Source organism: Anolis carolinensis, chromosome 4 (genome assembly GCF_035594765.1).
Source record: "Anolis carolinensis isolate JA03-04 chromosome 4, rAnoCar3.1.pri, whole genome shotgun sequence".
Lineage (NCBI taxonomy): Eukaryota > Metazoa > Chordata > Lepidosauria > Squamata > Dactyloidae > Anolis > Anolis carolinensis.
Window position 1 is genome coordinate 52,222,770 of NC_085844.1, and position 11,416 is coordinate 52,234,185.

Genomic DNA, 11,416 nt, shown 5'->3' on the forward strand with positions numbered 1-11,416 from the left:
TTCATCAAACTAGTCTCGGTGTTTCTTAGTTTGGTATCCAAGGGTTTATTTTTAGGCTGTGATGATGGAAGTCTTCAGTTTATTCCAGTGTTCCTCAATTTTCAGAGTATTCTATGGGTAGATGATCCTTGAGTGTTGTTTGGAATAGGGCTCATTTGGAGGGCTGTTGAAGGGCTTGGGCATTCGTTTTACACTTTATCTTTCTTCATAGGAGTCTGTACTTGGGGGCGATCTTGATGGCCACCATGGATCGAATTAACCTGTGGTCTCACCAGCAGTAATCAGTGCTGGTCATGGCTCTTGTGAGAAGCACATTGCAGCAGTTTCTGGAATGTATAACTACATAGTCTAAGAGGTGCCAATGCTTTGACCGGGGGTGCTTTCATGATGTCTTGAGCTTGTTTTTCTGGTGGAAGAGCATGTTGCAGATAACAAGTTTGTGTTCCACACATTTGGTGAGAAGTAGGATGCCATTTGGGTTGCTCTTTCCAGCCCCATCATTAATGCTTCAAACAGGTACTTCACTAGGTTGTTTCTGATAGCAAAACCAACTCAGTGGATTCTTTGTTCTTGTTCAGGCAGTCAATTCTATAAAATGGTATAGTTTCCTTTTTCTTCCTTCAGCTGTCCCTCTCCTGCTGTCTGGATCTCTTGAAATGCTGCTATATCGATGTTAAAGTGTCTCAGCTCCCTTACAATAATAGCAGTCCTACATTCAGGCTGTTCATCATCCATATTACCCAACAGTGTTTGTATATTTCATGTTCCAAAGTTCGTTTTTCTTTTTTGGTTGCAAAGTGGTGACCACTCTGGACACGGCACTCCAGTCAAGGATAAGAGAGGCAGACAATGTTTATGCCAACTTTTCTAGGCCCCTACCCCTGTGGGGCGAGCATATTGGAACCTAAAAGGACCTGCACAGTCATGGATACAGGTGCTGGACTACTCAAGCCTTGGATTTTGAGGTAGAACAACTCAATTATATCCACCGCCCATGGGCCATCCTGTGACTAAGAGCTTCCAGACTAAACAGTCCTGCCCCCGTTGCCACTTACTGACTGCCATGTGACTTTTGTTGGTTTTCTTTTCTTTTTCTTGAAGATGTCTGTTTGTTAACTGGTTTTATGTGTGGAGATTAGTGCACAACCGATCAACACACAGTCTTCACAGAATGATATTCCCATCCAGTGGCATGAATTAACCCGATGACTGGTAGCTTCTCATCTGTTGCAGCCTGTTTCCACCTTCACAGTCATTTTAATATGTGCCATGTAATAATCTGTCTCATCCACCAATGAGGATTTCAGATTGTGTTTGGTCTGGTTTCTCCCCTGTGGTACTGCTGCCCACGGAAACCCTCCTGGGAGCACAAGACTCTGACAGCTATGCCTGCAGGTTCATTGGAATACACAAGTCCCCTCACCACGACAAGGTGAAAATCAAGGGGGTTCTGTATTATACACAACACAAATAGGAGTGAATGAAATGTGATACTGGATACTCTAGACATAAGACTGCAGAGAGACACAAGGATCTATGAAATGGTGGGAGGCATGGATTCACGCCAAACACCATGCTTGGATTGTTCCCATTTCAGAGATATTCCAAAATCCAAAAGGTTTCTGGTTCCAAGCATTTTGGAGAAGGGATACTGAATTTGTAGTGGGTGTTACTTCTCCAGAAGAGGGCAGAGTAGCATCCTTCTGCTAGTTACTCACCTTTACCATATTTTATCATCTCTCTCTTTGCACTCCCTCTGCACCTTTATCTGAGAAATGTGAGTGCTTTATAAATGAAATTTATGAGGATTAATTTCTTGAAAAATAGAAAAATGTTTTTTTTTCCAGCCTGCTTCTTGAAATGCAATGCATTCCAAGTATGAGATACTTGTCACAAAGCCCAAATATGGAGAAAACTGTCCCATTTGAAGTGGAACATCATTATATTGCAGGGTGATTGTTCTGCCAATGAGATGCTTTAAGGAGTTTGTCAACTCTGTTAAGATGTTAGTCAACTGCAATGGTTCATTGTATTGTAGTTTCATGTATTTTTCTAAAGTCCAAGTTTCTTTATATTCAAAATCTTTAATGTTTCTTACCAATACAGTAGAGTCTCGCTTATCCAACCTTCGCTTATCCAACGTTCTGGATTATCTAACGCAATCTGCCTCTCGCTTGGATCCACAGTTGTTTCTCTAGGCAGCAAGGAACGAACCTTTTACTAATTAAACTTCTGGCAATGCTGTTATTGTAAGTTCATTTTATGCAGTTCTATCTTTATTTTTAGTCAATTGGTTAGTTGCCAATGTTTTTGTAGTCAATGTTTTCAATACATTGCGATGTTTTGGCACTAAATTCATAAATACAGTAATAGGCTTTTCCTTAATCCCTCCTTATTATCCAACATTTTTGCTTATCAGACATTTTGCCAGCCCATTTATGTTGGATAAGTGAGACTCTACTGTACGTTTATGTTGAAAGTCAGTGTGGAATAACAGAGTGTCTGACTAGAACTTTGAAAGACCAGGATTTGAATCCTCACTCAAATGTAAAAGACCACTCGGTGATCTTGAGCAAATCAGCTCTCTCAGCTTTAGAAGAGGGCAATGGAAAACATCTGAAGCAGTCTTGCCAAGAAAACTTTATGCTAGGGTCCGGCCAAGGCCCAGCGGCACTTTGGGGAAACGTGTGGTGCGTTGCTAAGCAGCAGTGCACCTCACGTTTCCCTAGGCGGGACCTTGGCTGGAGAGAGGAAACTCCTCCCTCTGGCCAAGGCCCGGCGACACTTCGGGGAAATCTCCATGGCTCTCTTCTTCCACTCTCACCGCATTTGGGGGGGGGGGGGGAAATACGGTTTGCTTACACTTGAAAATTGCTTAGGGCTGGCCCTGATTCCATGTTTTCCCCTGAAATTTCATGTCAGAAGTCCAATTAAATGGTATATTCCAACATTTTTACTGACTTAAATGCTGTAACTCTGTATCATAAAACATTATGCTACAGTAACAGAACTTAAGGTTTTGGAATTATAGGTGTAGATGCGTTTTGGTTGGCGAATCATGTTACTGTATATTAACAAATAATTTAATGTCTGGCGATGTGTATGAAAACTCAGATGTATTAATTTGGTGGTTTGACCATATAAATGTATATGACATGCAAAGTAATTCATATTTGGTCATTCCTTCTACCAGATATTAAGTGAGAGAGAGAAAGGGAAGCTGTACTTGAAATCAGTAAGGTGCAAACATTTTTCAGGTAAGCATTAATTTTTGGAGTATAAGATATCTGGAATGTTAAATGGTTTTTCCTCATTTTTGGAGACCCAACACATGCCTTTTTCTTTATTCTTAGAACACTATACATTTGCAGATATTGTAATTGGAAGTGAACAGTTATGTATATCATAACTTTGTGACTGTTTTATATGTAATCATCATATAAATAAACCATTATGTCCAGGTTTGTGAATGCCTAAATTGAAAATACTTTTCTTGATCTGTGTATAATACAGCAAAATGAAAGGAGCAAGTGTTTGTTAACTATACAAAAATCTAGTTATAAAAGTGCCTGATGTAATTATTCACCAGCAGTAAGAAACCTGAATGATTTTTTTCAAACACTGATACTACTCAAATCCCACTGTTTACCACAATATATTATTTCATATAGACTGTAGGCATGAGCCCGGAATCTGTATCATCCGTTTAATTCGTGTTACCATTTCATTCCATCCATTTGGATTGTACGAAACAGTACACCCCTTTCCAGTACAGAAAAAAAAGTGAAACAAAAAGGAAAGTAGGTTCAGAAACTGTTTGTCCACCTGCTTTTTGAGAGCACAGTTTAATCCTCTAGCAAACAGGAGGAGGTTATAAAGGAAATGTGAGTGGAGAGTGGAGAGGCTACTCCTTCAGGCAGGGAGGAATCTTTTTAAAAATATCCCAACTCTACCTCTCTTATAAAGAAGGCGCTGACACCAAATATATTGTACCCACTCTCCACTCTACTCACACTCACACGCAAGCACACGTATGTGAGAGGAGAGGATATACCGTTTGATTTTAGATTTTCTTTTAAAATGGTAGCTGCCACCAACCTAAAATGTCTTTAGGATTTTTGTTGTTAAATGTGTCTGCGGCAAATTTCTCCCATTCCCTGCCCACACTGTTTCTACCCTTGACTCCCAAACTGATGTTCACTATGAGGCTTTTCTGTGGTATTTTATTGTTGTATTGCTGGAACTTTTATTAAGGCTTCTTGATGGAAAATATACACTGTGGAGGCTCTTGAAAGTTGAAAATAGAATAAAAATTTATTTTCTTAAAAACAGGTAAATGATTACTTCAGAGAGGTTCATAAGCGTAATCAGACACAAACGTTCTTCAGCTTAACTTAGTTGTATGTTTCAGGTTACTTCACTTAGTTTCAAACTGTTCCAACCAACCAATCTATCTATTGGTCACAAATACCCTCGCTCTATTTGCTGAGAATAGTCACGAGTTCCCCTGGGTTGTTAATTAATTCTAACCTAGAGTCCTTCTATTAACCAGTCCAGTAGTGAGAGTCAATCTCTTGAGTTATCTTCCCCTCAAGAGATCCAAACTGTGTGACTTAGCCTGTCAGTTTCCACAGCTTTCAGTTCTCTCACACACATTCCCAACTCCAAAACCGAACTGCTGTCTCCAAACCCTAAAAAAGAACTCTCTTCTTCAAACCTCAAAACAGAACTCCCTGGAGCTCTTTTTTTCTCTACACCCTAGGACTTGGCTCCTCCCATCTGTTCTGGCTGGCCAATCCTAGGAGTCTCTCTCTAAGCTCCTCCCCCTTTCTATCCACACTCAAGATGGCTGCCTGGCATTCCTCAACAAAATGGATGCCTGCCTGACTCACTGTTACCAAGGCTTCATTCCTGGCCTAATAGGTAAGATTCACTACAGAGGTCATTACTCTTCCTTATCTACAAGTGGGAAGCCTCCTTAAAATGCCTTAGAGAGTACATGCGTGGCTCCTCCTCCTCGGCTCTTGGAGCTGCCCTGGTGCTGCCTGGGGTCTACACACACAAACGATACACAAGCACATCAGTGCCCAGCCCCAGTCATTTTTTCTTTAACTGGCAGCAATTGGGGGGGGGGGGAATTCCCCTCCTCTTCCCATCATTTTTAGCAATTGCATTGTTTGTCTTATAGCTGCTGTCTAGGGTCCTTGCTTGCTTCTGCTGCCTCCATCTCTCATGAAGGGAAGGCATCTCCAGCTCCATCATCTTCCTCCTTTATGCCTCTCACTCTAGAGTAAACCAGGTATCAGTAGCAGCAACAAGCCAAGGCAGCAACTCCAGGAGCCGAGGAAGAGGGAGGAGGAGAGGGTAAGAGGTATGAAGGAGGAAGAGGGGGTTGGAGGTGCTTTCCTTGTATGAGAGACGGAGGAGGTGAAGGAGAGGAAGGCAGCAGCAACAGCAAGCAAGGGCCCAAGATGGCAGCTCCAAGACAAACCATGCTATTACCAAATATGTTGGGAAGGGAAGGGGAATCCCCCCCCCCATTGCCACCAGTTAAAGAAGAAGTGAATGAGGTTGGGCACTGGGTTTTGTGTGTGGGGGGTGTGTAGAGCATCATTTGGCAGGAAGGAATGGTGCCTGCTTTGCCTCCCTCCTCCTCCTGCTGCTCCTGGAGAAGTTAGAGGGTGGGGCCAGCGGGGGAGAAAGAGGGAATGTTTTTAAGAAGATTTTATTTATAGAAAGAAAAAAAATCCCTGAAAATTGGAGGATTGCCCAAACGTTATAAAACTCTGTGGGCTAAGAGTGGTAGATGTGCCCTCCATGTGTAGTAATTTTCACCCCTCTAGCCCTAAAACTGAGGGAAAGAGGAGCCTGGGAACAGTGTCCATGTTGGCCAATGGTCTGAATTTTTTTTGTTCTTTCAGACCTGGAAAAAAAAAGGCTCCTTTGGAAAGGCGCCTGTTTTCAGGAGAGGCACTTGAAAAAGAAAACAGGACCTTACAAATGAAACAAAAATAAATGTATAGTGAGTCTATACACATGCACAAGACTAATAGACTGTAGACCAGTGGCTTTCAACCTTCCTAATGCTATGACCTCTTAATACAGTTCCTCATGTTGTCATGACCCCCAATTGTAAAATTATTTTCCTTGCTATTTCATTTTGCTACTGTAATTTTGCTACTGTTATGAATCATAATACAAATATCTGATCTGTGGAATGTATTTTCATTCACTGGACCAAACTTTGCACAAATACTCAATATGACCAACTTTGAATATTGGTAGGGTTGGGGGGATGACTGACCCAACATGATGGTAGTTGTAGTTCTCCCTGCAACCAGAGAACTCTGTGACCTCACAGATAATGAATCTGAACCAAACTAAGCACACAGACCCAATGTGGCCAACTGTGAATACAGGCGGGATTTGAGGATCATTGACCCATGATTTTGGGAGTTGTAATTCACCCACATCCTTATTCATTTTCTAATGAGAGCATTAATAAAAAACAAAAGGAAAGACTATTTTTTTCTAATAAATAGTGTTACAAATTACCTAACCTGCTTCTGCTGCTGCATCTCCTCCTGATGTTGCTGGGCCACTCTCAGTCCAAGACGAATGGGCGCTTTCACCCCTGCCTTGAAGGGACGTTAGCCTCCCTCCAGCCTGGTGTGCTCTCCCTCGCCTGTGGACCATGCTGCCATGTGCTGAGCATGCCTGCTGTCCCCTCACCACTTGGAGTCTCAGAAACAACCCTACTCTTGGCTGAGAGGCCAGCTAAGAGGCTAGCCAATCACAGCAGGAGGAGGGCTTTTGGGGGGAAGATTTGCTGTCTGTTTCCAAAAAGGAAGAGAAGAACAGGTGGAGAGATCTTCAGCCTTCTCTGCCAAACGGATTCCTAAGACTATCAGAAATACGTGTTTTCTGGTGGTCTTTGGCGACCTCTCTAAAAACCCCTTGCAACTCCCCTAGGGGTCCCTGTTCCGTCCCCCAGGACGATGGTTTGCCTTACCTATTGGTCGTTTGTTTGTTTTCCCTCCTTTACATTTTGTTTCAGCCTCTGGCTGCAAAGCCCAGGAAAAGTGGCTTGGAGTCTGCAAGAGCTGGCTGCAGTTTTCTTTGCAATGATTGGTCAAAGAGTACAACATCTTAGGACCGCCCTTTTTTACCAGGGTCTAGTCTCCATTTTGGAGCCTCATTCTGGCTATAGTCTTCCAACGTGCTGGAGCTGTGCAAGGCTAACTGGGACAAATCATCCTCAAAACCAGGCCAATCTAAGCCTATCCAAATTAGATAAGTATTGAATTATACTGATCTGGAATAGGAAATCTAGTTAGAGGAGCAGGGTTATTCCATCGCTTCTAGAACTAATCTTTGCTGTAAAGATAGGGAAGGAAAGAGTTTCTCCTTCTAATATAGACAGCGTGATTAGGGTATAGTGGTTTTATAATCACTTTTGCCTTCTGGAACCAGGGATAATTCTGTAACTAAAACCTATAGAAATTTGTTTCATTTTCTGCAACTTTAAGATCTGTGCCAGGTTTACAACCTTGTATGAATAAACATCCTTTTTTGAAGTTCTCCAGACTCAGTCGTTCAATATTTTAGGACAGCTTATAGGGATTTGCAGTTCGCCCGGATAAAGGACGGCACGTTTCAGCTTTATAGTTTTTTTTTATTGTCTGGCGGACGGCACAGTTTTGAGGACGATCAGCGGTTTTCCGCTTGAGCTAGCCTGCACGGCCATAGAGACTTTGATTTTGTTGGTCTGTTGCAGTGAAGCTTGCTGCCATTCCTTCAGCCTCTGCAGTATCCTGCTCTTCAGCTGCGGCTGTTTCTGCAATTGCACGGCTGTGCAAAACCCAGCAATCTACCCCGAGCTCCTTCGGTGGCAGGTATCGAGCCGCGGAGCTCCAGCAGCAGTCTTTGGGCTCACACAGAGGTGGTGAGTCCAGAAGCACCAGGCCGGGACCCAGATAAGCCTGGCAACTCCAAAAGAAAGTTCTGGCTGAGTCTTCACAGTGGCTAGGATCTCGGCCGGGACAGTCGCCCGGCGGTGGTGACCTGCCTCATGGTCCGGCGGTGGTGACCTGCCTCATCGTCCTGCGGTGGTGACCTCCCTTCACAGCGGGGAGGAGGCGTCTCTTCTCTCCTCCTTTCCAAAGCCAGCCTCGGTGCTCCTTCGGCGGCAGGCCTCGAGCCGCGGAGCACAAGGTGCTTGAAAATTTGGCGAAGTCGCCATTTTGGCAGTTTACGTCACTCGGGCAAGGGAGGTATCAAGTGGCAAGTTGCTGTCAGTTGGCATTTTGCAGCTTGCCTACCAAAGTTTGGCGCCAAAGGTCACAATCTTTGTAAAGTATAGTTACTTAGTGATATATATTGCTATGGTTAAGTGCTGTGAATTGTATTATATATTGAATTTGCTTTTATTGTAAATTTACTTGCAGGTATATTGCATTTGCCTTTGTTGTAAATTTACTTGCTATCAAGAATACATAATGTCTATGCAATTTCAAGATGATGCAGATGGTATACCTCCTTCTGAGGCTGAAAGTAGGAATGAAAGGCCCCAAAGGATAAAGCACCCTTCAGCCAAGATGCTAGCCCATCTAATAGATGAAAAGGAGCTCCTCCATGTGAGGTTAGGTTCGGCATGGGAGCGAATTGTAACATTAATGGACAGAATTGAGAGCTTGGGTATTACAAGGGTGCCATCCATATTACAGACAGACCTTGAAGAGACCTTCGGTATTTGGAGGGGTTTGGTGTCTAAGATAGTCCAGGTCCTCGAGCGCATTAACGCCAAGGATTCAGAGTTAGAAATAGTGAGTGTCTTAGCTGACACTAATGAGAAAGAAAATAAGGTGAGGGCAATTCTAGATGCCTTGGAATTTAGTTCTCCATCTGTTAATCTAAGGTCTGAGCCAAAAGGAAATCAGTCTTCCTTATGCAGCCATGAGACCAATCTTTTAAAATCACCTGCTGTGGCACTTAGTCTTAAGTCCAACCGCTCTAGCCAGGTATCTAAGCTAAGGGAGTGTGCATCATCTAAACATAGCCACTCTAGCAAGTCTTCTGCTGCTGGGAGTGCCATCTCTTCCCTAGCTGCCTTGCACATTAAGGAGGCTGCACGTCTAGAGCTAAAGAGCAAGGTAGCGGGGGCGGAGGCTGATGCTAAGGCAGCTGATCTCACCCTTCCCTTTAAAGAAGAAGAGCAACGACTGCAAATAGAACAGGCCCGTAGACAAAGCGAAATGCAAATAGAACAGGCCCGTAGACAAAGCGAAATGCAAATAGAACAGGCCCGTAGACAAAGCGAAATGCAAATGGAACAGGCCCAAAGGCAAGGTGAAATAGAAATGCTTAGAATAAGGATGGATGCTACTGCCAAAAAGGTAAGGGCTGAGACTTTGGCCAAGGCCCTAATTGAGCCACTCACAGAAGAAAATGTAAGTCAGTTGCCGAAGCAGGACCCTTCTTCCAAGGTGCTTGTGCATCTTAATAGCTTAAACAGCCAGTTTTCGGATGAGGAACAGGAAGACTTCTCTCCTTACCCAGAGCAGGGCCCCAAAGTCACTTTTGAGTTTCCTGCAGAGCAGAGCGTCATAGCGGGGAGCTCACCCTTGCCCGAGCTACCTGTGCCTCCTGCTAAATCCCTAGGTCAGTCATTCAGGGCCTCAAGGCCAAGTGCTAGTTGGCCCTTACAGACAGCTGCACAGGGAGCCACCGATTCGTCAGTGGTCGATGTCATCCCTCCAAGAGGCCAAAGGTTGACGCAAGGTGCACGGTGGGAGTCCACTCCACAACAGCAAACTCCTCAATTGTTCCCTTCGACGCCAGAGTCCCAGCTTGTCTCCATCATCAGAAGCCCCAGAAGAGATCTTAAGGACAAGGGTGTCGAAAAGTTTTCGGACAAGCCTGAGGAATTTCTTCTCTGGAAGGCCACCTTCCAGAGAGCAATCAGAGACTTAAAGTTATTGCCTGAGGAAGAACTGACTCTTCTGGCTGCATGGTTGGGCCCAGCCTCATCCTCACAAGTTAAGAAGATCTACGCAGCCCACGTAGCCGATCCCGACAAAGCCCTGGAAAAGGCCTGGGCCAGGTTGCAGCAGAGGTATGGGGCCAGCACAGAGATTGAAGCATCTCTTATGGACAAGCTCCAAAGGTTCCCAGCTTTGAAACTCAAAGACTTCAAACTCTTGTGGGACCTCAGCGATCTCCTTACGGAATTAGAGTCGGCCAAGGAGAATCCAGAACTGCCCGGTTTGAAGTGCCTCGATCAGCACCTGTCCCAGAGGCAGATCTTGACCAAGCTGCCCTTCACTTTGCAAGAACGCTGGGGACAGGAGGTCTTCAACTACAAGGAGGCCCACTCCCAGGCATACCCTCCATTTTCTCATTTGGTCCAGTTCATCACCAGGGCGGCCAGAGAAAGGAATGATCCGCAGACGGGCCTCCCCACCTTATACCAAGGGACCCAGCCAGAGAAGGCACCTAAAGTGGAGAAAAAACCATCCAGAGAGGCCAAAAGACCGGTTAGTGTTAAGGCTGTTGAAACTCAGCACAGGGCCAACGAATCCAAGTCAGAGGTGAAGGAGGTGCTCTGCCCCATTCACCAAAAGCCTCACAGTTTGGCCAACTGCCGGGAATTTGGCAAGAAGCCTTATAAAGAAAGACAACAGATTGTACAGAAGCTGGGCATATGTTTTAGGTGCTGTGGAGCAACTCCTCACTTTGCATCCAACTGCAAAGAGGACGTCAAATGCGCAAGGTGTAACAGCCTTAAGCATTGCACCGCGATGCACAACTCTGACGCTGTCTCCCGCGCCAAAGGGGACACGTCTTCCAAAGAAGGGTCATCTACTGAAGCCACCAACATGCAGACCGCGTCACGGATGCAGGAGGATGCTCCATCGGTCGCCTGTACTGAACTATGCTCTGACGTGCACCAGTTCAGAGTCTGCCATCCCATCTGCCTAGCAGATGTATATCCAGCCAGAAGACCTTGGCTTAAAAAGAGACTTTACGTGGCTTTGGATTCACAAAGCGACGCCTCCCTGGCGACTCCAGAGTTTTTCCAACTGTTTGACATAAAAACCCAGACGGTCGACTACACCATGTCCACCTGTGTAGGGAAGAAGAAGTTGCAGGGTCGCATAGCATCCGGCTTTGTTGTCTCCTCTTGTGACCAGAAGAGACTGTTCGAGTTACCAGACCTCATTGAGTGTTCCTCTATTCCCCGGAACAAAAGGCAGATTGTCACCAGAGAAGTCGTGGAAGCCCATCCTCACTTGCGAAAGCTGAAGAACGCCTTACCTGCTTTCCGTCCAGATGTGGACATTGCCCTTCTGCTTGGTGCGGACTGTCCGAACTTGTTCTATGTGAACGACCAAGTTAAGGGACCTCCAGGGGCGCC